We start from the raw sequence: 10,286 nt of genomic DNA, 5'->3' as shown, positions 1-10,286 counted from the left end.
GAGGTTCTGAATTGAGGGTCTCATGCCTGCCCAGCAAGCACTCTTAATCTCCTGACTCCATATTTTTCTTTTTCTAAGATGGAGATGGGAGTCTTGCTATGGATGTAGTCCAAGCTGGCCTTGAACATGTAATCTTCCTGCTTGGCCTCCTGAATATTGGCCGTGAGCATGTGCCACCCACCACACCTGGCTAGATTTGTTAAAGTTAGAAAGGATAAGATGGGAAGATGAGAAAGATAAAAAATTAAGAAAACAAAAAGAAAGGAAAAGGATGGGTCAGTGTGAAAAGGAACGGCAGTGATGGAGGTCATTTGGGCACAGTGCATGTGTGTGTGCGCGCGCGCACGCATGTGTGTATGTGTGTATACATGCATGTGCACGTGTATACAAGTGTGTTTGTGTGTGCATGCCTTGTGTATGTGTGTGCCTGTGTGTGTACATGTGTGTGCATGTGTGTTTGTGTGTGTGCATGCCTTGTGTGTATGTGTGTGTATGCATGTGTGTGTGCATGTGTACATGTGTGTTTGTGTGAAGACTAGGGGTCAGCCTGGGGTGTCATTCCTCAGGAACTGTCTACCTTGTATTTCTGAGGCACTGTCTCTCATCCACTAGCCTGAGACTCTAAATGAATAAGGCTGCCTGGCCAGGGAGCCCCTTATCTCCATCCCCTCAGCTCTGAATTACATGTACGTGCCACCACTATACCCAGCTCTTTCATGTGGGCTCTGAAGATCAAATTCGGGTCCTCATGCTAGGGTGGTAAGAGCTTGTCTGTCTGTCGTCTGTCTGAGCTATCTCCCCGCCTAACAACTTTGTGTTGTTGTTGTTGCTGAGATAAGGTGTCACTATGTATCCCTGACTGGGCTGACATCACTGTGTAGTCCAGGCTGGCCTAGAATTTAGAGCTCTGCCTGCTTCTTTCGATGTCTTGGGGGGTGTTCTTTGGATTTGTAGAGGAGTGAGGCCCTAGGTTCAGTCACCATTACCAAATGACCCAGAAAAAAAGTCAGGTACCAGCTACCCAAGAAGTTTGAGGCAGAGGGATCACTTGAGCCCAGGAATTCAAGATTAGCCTTGGGGGCAGGGGAAGAAAGATAGGGGACGGGAGAAGACCCTGAAAGTTTGCTTCTGCACTGCCTGAAAGACCTGGCCTTGGATGAGAGGGCCAGAGGAGTGAGAGCCGCCACCATGACTGGACTGCAGCCAGCCAAGCTGTCATCAAAAGGTGCCTGAATCCTTCCGCAGGGTCAAACACTGCACAGGCATCATCACCCGGAAAACCAGCCTTTAGGGTGGGGACTAATGTGATGTCCGCCTAATAGTTAGAACGGCAACCCAGGTGGAGCTGATCTGAGAGTCCAGCTGTGACCCCAAAGGTCAAGTTCTTCCTGGGCCACAGGTACCATCTGGAGAGAACACCTTAAAGTCACACTGCTATACTAAAGGGACAGCGCCCAAGGTGTCCTGGCAGAGCTGAGCCCCTCTGCTCTGAGGCTCTGTTGTCCGCAGCCTGTCCCGGGCCATAAGCAATGTTCGGAGGCAGAAGCCTGCTTCCCTCTGTGGCTGCTGTGGCAGCCTGGGGCTTACTGGTCTCCCCCACATGGGTGCCAGGATCGAAGGAAATGGGCCAATCACAAAAGGACAACATGCACAACTCCACTTATGGGAAGTGGCAGAATGGTCACTATCAGAGACAAAGTCAGTTACCAAGAGCTGGAGGAAAGGGCGTGGGCATGAGCAGTCAGGGGGTTCAGAGCTGCATTGTGGGATATGACAAAGTCCTAGAGACAGAAGGCGGGAAGGTGGCTACGCAATGTGATGGACTGAGGGCCACTAACTGTGCATTTAAATATGGTCAAATGGTAACTTTCATGTTATGCATATTTTACAATAATAAATATTTTAGTTTTGCTTTTCAAGACAGGGTTTCTTGTGTTAGTGCCGGCTGTCCTAGAACTCAGAGATCTGCCTGCCTCTACCTCTCAGGTGCTGGGGCTAAAGGTGTGTGCCACCACCACCCAGCTACAATTATTTATTCCTAAAGAACAAAGCCAGGAATGGTGGTGATGCCTGTAATCCCTCCACTGGGGAGGAGGAAGCTAGAGGACCAGGAGTTCAGGTTCATCCTCAGCTGCACGGGGAGTGCAAGGCCAGCCTAGGCTGCTTAAATCCTGCCTCAAAGAAACAAAAATGGAAATAATGGGAAGGAAAGGGAAGAAAGAGGAAAAAGGGAAAGGAAAGAGACCAGGGGCCCCGAAAGATGGAAGGACATCATTGAGCCCCTAGAGATGCTGAGGCCAATGACAGGCTCTCCATGTCACTTCACTTTGTCCTCAAAATGATCCTCAAAACAGTAGCCATTGCTATCAAGACAAGGTTCACAGCGGCTTGTCCACGGTCACGTAGATGAGAGTAGATAGTGTGGCTCAGTCTGGGAGTCCTAGCCTCAGAGTCATCCAGACAGAGGGGAACAGCTGGAGGCCCTGGTCCCCCACACACACACTCGTTCACTGTCTCACTGGAGGGCCTGGTCCCCTGGTCCCCACCACTCATTCACTCTCCCACTGGAGAACCTGGTCCCCTGGTCCCCTGGTCCCCACCACTCATTCACTCTCCCACTGGAGAACCTGGTCCCCTGGTCCCCGCCACTCGTTCACTGTCTCAGTGGAGGACCTGGCCCCCTGGTCCCCACCACTCGTTCACTCTCTCATTGGAGAGCCTGGTCCCCGCCACTTGTTCACTCTCTCACCGAGGACCTGGTCCCCCCCCCACACACACACACTCGTTCACTGTCTCACTGGAGGGCCTGGTGCCCTGGTCCCCACCACTCGTTCACTCTCTCATTGGAGAGCCTGGTCCCCGCCACTTGTTCACTCTCTCACCGAGGACCTGGTCCCCCCCCACACACACACTCGTTCACTGTCTCAGTGGAGGACCTGGTCCCCTGGTCCCCGCCACTTGTTCACTCTCTCACTGAGGACCTGGTCCCCCACACACACACACACTTGTTCACTGTCTCACTGGAGGGCCTGGTGCCCTGGTCCCCACCACTCGTTCACTCTCTCACTGAGGACCTGGTCCCCCCACTCTTTCCCTCTGTCACAGAACACCACCTTGAGACTCTGACGTAGCAGTGGAGGGGACACTATCCCTGACAGGAGTTGTGCAGCCGGAGGCTGTGGGGCCTTGTTCAGCCCCTCTGTCTTCCTGTCCTTAGAGGGGAGGCCCACGGTGCTTTCACCCTGTCTCTGACACTTTCCAGTCTGTCAGAAGCCGTCTGCCTCTGACATTCCCTAACCCAATTTCCCACTGAGGTAGGAGCTGGGCACTCTGAGAAAGAGATCCTTAAGGCTCAACTCAAGATGAGACTAAACTTAACACGGACCATCTTGGGAAATGATTCTCCAGGTCCCCTAACTGCAGAGGGTTCAAATCCTACCCAGGCTGGACAGCAGTTAGGTAAAGAATAGGCTTCATAGGCTCTGGAGTCACCTGACCATGAATTCAGATTCAGACTCTGCTCCTTACTATGTGACCCAAGCTTAGCCTCACCTCAGATTCACTTACTTTTGAATACGGGTATATAGGGGGTGAGATATACGTGAGCTTGTGCATATAAAGGGCGGGATATATGTGTGCATGGGCATATGCATAAGGGAATCAGAAGACAGCCTCTGATATCATCCCTCAGGCACCATCCACTTTTAAGATTTATTTTCAATATTTTCTAATTGTGTGTGTGTGCCATCTGTCTGTAGGGGGGGGATGTCTGTGTGTGTGCCTGTCTATCTGTCCTTTGTCTATGTGTTTGTCTGTCTGTTGTCTGTCTGTGTGTGTATCTGCCATCTGTGTCACCTGTCTGTCCTGTGTGTGTCTGTACATGTCATCTGTCCTGTGTGCGTGTGTGTGTGTGTGTGTCTGTTTGTCATCTGTCCCATGTGTATTTCTGTTTGTATGTGTGCATCTCTGTGTGTATGTGTCTGTGTCTTGTGTGTCTCTGTCTGTGTGTCTAGCTGTGTGTGTTTGTATGTGCATGAGTGCAGATGCTCTTGACCTGGGGTGTTGGATCCCCTGGAGTTGCCCAACATGGGTCCTGGGAACCAGACTCTCTCTCCAAGAGCAGTCCATGCTCTTAACCATCTTTCCAGCCCAGCTTTTGTTTGTTTCATTTTGAGGCAGTGTCTCTCGCTGTGCTACAGCTGCCCCAGTAGGCTAGGCTAGCTGGCCAGTGGCCCCAGGATCTATTAGTCTCTGCCTCTCCAGCACTGGGATTACGGGCATGCATCACCAGTTTCTTTCTTTTTTTCTTTAAATACAGCAATACACAGGATGAATACCTTTATTACATTTGTCCTTCAACCATCATTCTTGCCTTCTGTCTAGTGGACATGCACACTTTAAGGTTTTTATTTTCAATGCATCAGGAACCAATAAATCTGTGACAGAGTTAACCTATACATGGCAAAATACATAAAATACACCTTCCTTTGTTTCATAATAAATAAACCTGTAGCATGGTAAAGAATAGTTCAAACTACCATGGGGAAAGTGGTATAAATAAAACAACTCATACATCAGGAATATTTTGTCCTAACAAATTTACAGTACATAAGTTATCCCACCCAAGTTCATACCTTATTTTTTTTCTATTTGAAAGGACTTTGAAAGTGAATAACAGGGAAAAAATTAAATAAACTTTTAAAATGTAGAATTCTTTATATTCAAGTTGTAGGTCTTTCTCTTTGTCAGGGAGGGTCTGCATGTGTTATATTTACTGTAACAATCTGAAGACAACATTGAAAGGTGTCCACTAACAGCACCATGCATTGTCCTAGTAATATGTCTATAAACTATAATCTCATCAACACAAGGCAAAACAACATGCAGGAAGAGTCTTGGGTTTTCACATTACCTTGTCCATTCAAGTAAGCTTAAAAATATGTTTTATATTTTCCTACTTTTCTTCTTAAATAAACCATGGATCATAAAGGACAATCTTTCACCAAAATGTATAATATATTTCTTTGGTGTGCTTTGAACTCTTCCAGAAAAAGAAAATGATCTTTAAAATAAATTAATTTAAAAACCTGTACAAATAAAAGTATTCACAGACCCTTATTAACAATGACAAGATTACATCAACCAGCACACAAAACAGATTCCTACAAGTCCTGGGGAGGGGTGTCTTCAAGGTCCCTGAGGGTAAATTAGTGCCCCTTAGTATATGTGTGGCATCTCCAGTCTCTTAACGTGGGTTCTGGGATTTAGCTCTGGTCCTCACGCTTGCAAGGCTAGCGCCTTACCCACTGAGCCATCTCTCTACTCCAGATTTCTTATCTAGGAAATGCACGTGGTAGGCCCTGATTTACACATTGTCCCACACCAACTCCAGAGACAAACACCCCCTCCCCGTTTCCCTACCACTGACTGCTCTATGAACTTGAATAAGACTAATTGTGGCTAGTTACTCAACAAGGAAATGTCACAGTGAACTTCACAGTCAAGCTCTTCTTGATCCTAAAACCAGGAACTTTCCACTGTTACATGTGTCCCCCTCCACCCCGAGCTACCCACCAGCTCAGCCACTGTGAAGTTGGGGGAGTCTTTTTGCCTTTTCAAACCTCCATAGCTACAGCCCAAACACAAAGAAAGAATGATCCAGTGGGCAAAGTGCCTGCTGCTCAGGCATGAGGACCTGGCAGTTTTAGTTTGTTTTTTCCTTTTCTTTTCTTTCTTTTTTTCCCCCAAAACTGGGCTTCTCTGTAGCTTTGGAGCCTGTCCTGGAACTCATTCTGTAGACCAGGCTGGCCTCAAACTCACAAAGATCCACTTGCCTCTGCCTCCCGAGTGCTGAGATTAAAGGTGTGCGCCACCACTGCCCAGTTGAGGACCCAAGTTCTAATCTCCAGCACCCACATGAACAACACAGCAGTGTATGTGACCCCAGATTCTGGAGTAACAGAGGCAAGCAGACCCCAGGGGCTCACTGGCCAGCCAGTCTAGTTGAAAGGGTAAGCTTCAGAGGGAGACCCTCCCTCAGCAAACAGTATAAGTTGGTAGAAGGGAACATCTGACGTCAATGTGGCCTCCACACGCACTCGTGGGCATACCACAGCCAGCCACTCCCAGTACAAGTTCCATGCAGGACATCCAGAAGCTGGGACCAGACAGGAATGATGGTCACCACATCTCCATGCCGTAAGAGTTCCCTCTTTGTTCTGACTTGTTTCACTTTTTAGGCACTTTGCTCTGTAGGCTAGGCAGGTCTCAAACTTGAAATCCTTCTGCCTCCGCCACCCAACTGCTGGGATTGCAAGCATGTGTCCACCACACAGCCTTGCCCTCTTCCACCCCAAATCATTCCAGCAACCAAAAATAACTCCCCTACCCTAAAGTGACTGAAGGGACAATTGTGTAGCCCTTGGCAATCACCAGACAAGTAATCTCTGCTCTGTTGTCCCTCCTAAGAAGAAACTTTCCTTCATGACTCCCGGGAACCCTACCTTAGCTGCTGGGGAGTCACCGTTGCTCTGTAGATCTCTGATGGGAGCGTATGTGAGTACATGTCTTCCTTCAGTTTAAAAAAAAAAAAGCAGAAACCAAATCCACCCTAGAAGTTCCACCCTAGAAAGAATCCTATTCTAAGAATTCCACTCCTAAGAACATGTAAATCATCCAAACAACTCCAAAATCCATGCACATAGAGTGTGTGGCCGAACCCACAACACAGTGACAATAAGTAGGTTAAGCTGATGGAGGCCCCCTCTCCGGGCCTAGGAAGCCACCATCAGAAGAAAAAATGTTGGCAGCTGTCGAGGGCACAAGGGCCTTTGGGGTTCCCCCTCTTTCCAAATTCAAATGGCAAAGAATGGTTTACATTCTTATAATAATTGGAAGAAAATAAACTCTAAGGAGAGGAAGGACAAACATCTGTAGCTCCATGTTCGGAACCTTTCCTGTGGAGGTGAAGACAGGGAGGACTCTGGCCTGCAGCGTGGTCACGCAGCTTCCCTGTTCCAACTAGAGTCAGGGCTGTGCCACAGGGGAAGACAGGTCTGGGAGGCTGTGCCCAGTCAGGGTGACGCTGGGTGACCACCAGCCTTGTTCTTTTCATCTGCAGCTGTGTGAGTGAAAACAGCCGGACACAAAGCAGCAGAGAGGGTATTATTCCCACATCATAACAGTATTTGGTGGGAGGTGGGAGATGAGCGTGGCTGTTTTGGAGCTAAGTTTCTCTCCCTGTAAGGTGGGAGTGATAACAACATCTGTATCTCACAGAAACAGAATGCCCCTGTGCGTTCGGCAGGACACTTGGGGCCTAACCAATGTTAGTGCCGGGCTACGTATTTTGCCACAGGAGAACTGACTGGAACAGTGTTGTTTTTCTGGGGGAAAACACCACCACTGCCCCCCACACCTATCCTACATAATCAGCCACCAGGAAGCTGAGTCCAAACAGAGGAAGTCCCTCTAGTGAAGACAGTCCCTTCTTTTTTCTGTTTGTTTGTTTGTTTGTTTTTTGAGACAGGGTTTCTCTGGGGCTTTGGAGCCTGTCCTGGAACCAGCTCTTGTAGACCAGGCTGGCCTTGAACTCACAGAGATCCACCTGTCTCTGCCTCCCGAATGTGAGGAGAGTCCCTTCTATACTGGGACATCTGAGAGGACGATACCAGGAAGCTCTATACCCTCATGCACCTGCCCCAGAGTCGACTCTCACAGCATTTTGATAGAACAAAATCAGAAACAAGGAATCCAAGAACAGCATTCAGAGACCGTGAAAATAAATAAAACAGAACTACCAGCCACAGAGGATGTGCTGGAAAATGCGGGGGGAGTGGGGAAGATGCATCCGACAAAGCAGGATTTTATCACCTGAACCTGCGCTGCTCTTCTAAAATTTTGGCTACAGAAGAAACCGGCTGCTCATTCAGTGCCACTTGCCACAGATAAAGCACCCAAGAGGGTAGCTGTGTGCTGAGCGGCGGAGGGCTTGGACCAGATGCTAGGACAACGTCACACGGGGAACAGGTGGAGGGACTGATTCTCGCCAACATTTCGCAGATTATTTTGCATCCCACGGGCATTCATGACTATTTCAGTTTTGATAAGCACACCCATTTCTCCTATTTTGGGGATTTTTCAACTTTTCGGCGTTAGATTTTAATTTCAGGCATATCTGTCTTCCTTACGGTTTTTTTCATTCCATTCCTCCCAAGCACTGGCCTAACCATCATTTCAACTTCTGAGCCTCCAAGGGACCCCATGTGCACAACATTTATGCACGACAGCATTTAGATGCCGGTTCTCCCCATGTGGAGATCCAACTGTCTGGCGCTTAAACACAGTGGGCATTCATCTTGAACGTCTTACCCTGTTTCTGAGACAGGATCTCACTGTGCAGTAGCCCAGGCTGGCCTCAGAACTCACAACCCTCTTGCCCCCACCTCCCAAGTGCTGGGATTACAGGCAAGTGTCACACGCCTGGGCTCCTCAGTGTCCTGTCACAAATTATTGACCAATCTGATTCTAGCCCTGAATCAGAGGCTGCCATGTTGGTGCTGGTTGCTAGGGTAACGTCCTATGGGGACAAGGTGGCTCTACATCTTTGGTTTTATCTAGCCGTCCTGTGAACCCAGAACACGTTCTTACCCCAGCTAAGCTTCGCTCCACTTGAGCTAACCACCCTGTGTCCCAAAGCAGGTTCCAACTGGAGATGAAGTATGTGAATTTTGGATGAGTGGATTTTTCTGGAATGCCTGGCTTTTTACAGAGTAGAAATTGCTTTTCTAGCTGGGCGGTGGTGGCGCACGCCTTTAATCCCAGCACTTAGAAGGCAGAGGCAGGCGGATCTCTGTGAGTTTGAGACCTGCCTGGTCTACAGAGGGAGTTCCAGAATAGGTTCCAAAGCTACACAGAGAAACTCTGTCTCAAAATAACAAAAAAACCAAAAAGCAAGCAAACAAACAAACAAATAAAAGGTGGGTGAGAGCTACTTATATAGGGCCAGGCAGTGAACACTGAACTAACTCACTGGACACAGCCCAGGCTGCAGCTCCTTGAATAGTCCCGCCCCCCCTGGGGGGGGAGCTAATCACATGATCAACTTGAAATTCAGGAGGTTCTAGAAAGAACCAGGTATGGGTACCATAGCCTCTGGTCTTAGGAGAACTGTCTACATGAGACACAACAGGAGTATTGTCTCAGCTCTCAGAGAAGCAGCCAGCCTAGCTAAGCAAAAGGAGAACATGACGATATCCATGAGGAGCCTCGCCCCTTTAGACGTCAAGAGAACACACAGTAAGTCAGGGCCCCTCATCTATCAGAAGAGCAAAGGTTCATCAGCACCAGGACTACTTAACAGTACAGAGAAGATAGGCATGGTCCCTACACAAGGACGATGCAAAAATCCATAAAGTACTCCATATTTTAAGAAAAAAAATTTAAAAAGGAGCAAAGGTTTTGGGGTTTATTTTTGCTTTGTTTTGTTTGAAACAGAGTCTCTCTGTGTAGTCCTGGCTATCCTAAAGCTCACTATGTAGACCAGGCTGGCCACAAACTCGCAAAGATCCACCTGCCTCTGCAGCACCAGGGATGCCGGGATGAAAGGCTTGTGCCACAACGCGCAGCCTGAGTAAAGGATTCTTAAATACGGGTGAGGGTCTGCTGCAGACAGAAAAGGGCTCTCTGGCTGCTGGCAATTGCTCTATTACTCAAGAGTGTTTGAAAGCGTTGGGGGTGCGCCTTCTAACTGCGTTAAGCTATTCACATCCCTTCATAACCCTGTCGCTAAAGTCTGTTCTAAATGAAACACAAGCTGCTTTATTATCAGAGCGACCCTCTGCAGCAGCTTTTGTAACGTTAGAAGGTAATAACTCACGTACTGCCCGATAGTCGGCATGGCAAGCCTTTACGGAGCCTCACGGTAGAGCACCCTGTGGCCATTAAACAAATGTTTATGGAGGCTGTAGTAACACTCGCGGCGATGTTTATGTTATCGTGCTAAATGACATGGGGAGATACAGAGTTATACATGCAGCACAATTTTAACTACATAAAAATTCACATGAAAGAATGGGCAGAAACGCTCTCACATATTATACAGCCCCCGGAGATTAGTCAGGCTGAGTGACTTTTTAAACCCTTTTTAAAATATATTTTATCTTGATACGATTGCAGATTTACAGACGAGTTGTAAGAACGCCAGAAACAGTCCTATTTCTCCTGCCCTGGTTTCCTCGCAGTTAATATCGTCCCACATTCACTTCGCTGCGTGCGTGTGGACCCTC

The 10,286-nt window shown here is 48.2% G+C and overlaps 1 non-coding gene across 1 annotated transcript; it reads left to right on the top strand.

Moving 5' to 3' along the window:
- The first annotated feature begins 9,327 nt into the window (after positions 1-9,327).
- On the top strand, positions 9,328-9,429 carry LOC142832021 (U6 spliceosomal RNA). Its single transcript, XR_012907117.1, has one exon. It is a non-coding gene; the product is annotated as a U6 spliceosomal RNA (small nuclear RNA).
- The last annotated feature ends 857 nt before the right edge of the window (positions 9,430-10,286 follow it).

This window comes from Microtus pennsylvanicus, chromosome 11 (genome assembly GCF_037038515.1).
Source record: "Microtus pennsylvanicus isolate mMicPen1 chromosome 11, mMicPen1.hap1, whole genome shotgun sequence".
Taxonomy (NCBI): domain Eukaryota; kingdom Metazoa; phylum Chordata; class Mammalia; order Rodentia; family Cricetidae; genus Microtus; species Microtus pennsylvanicus.
The sequence above is the reverse complement of the archived record's forward strand: the minus strand, read 5'-3'. Positions and strand labels throughout refer to the sequence as shown.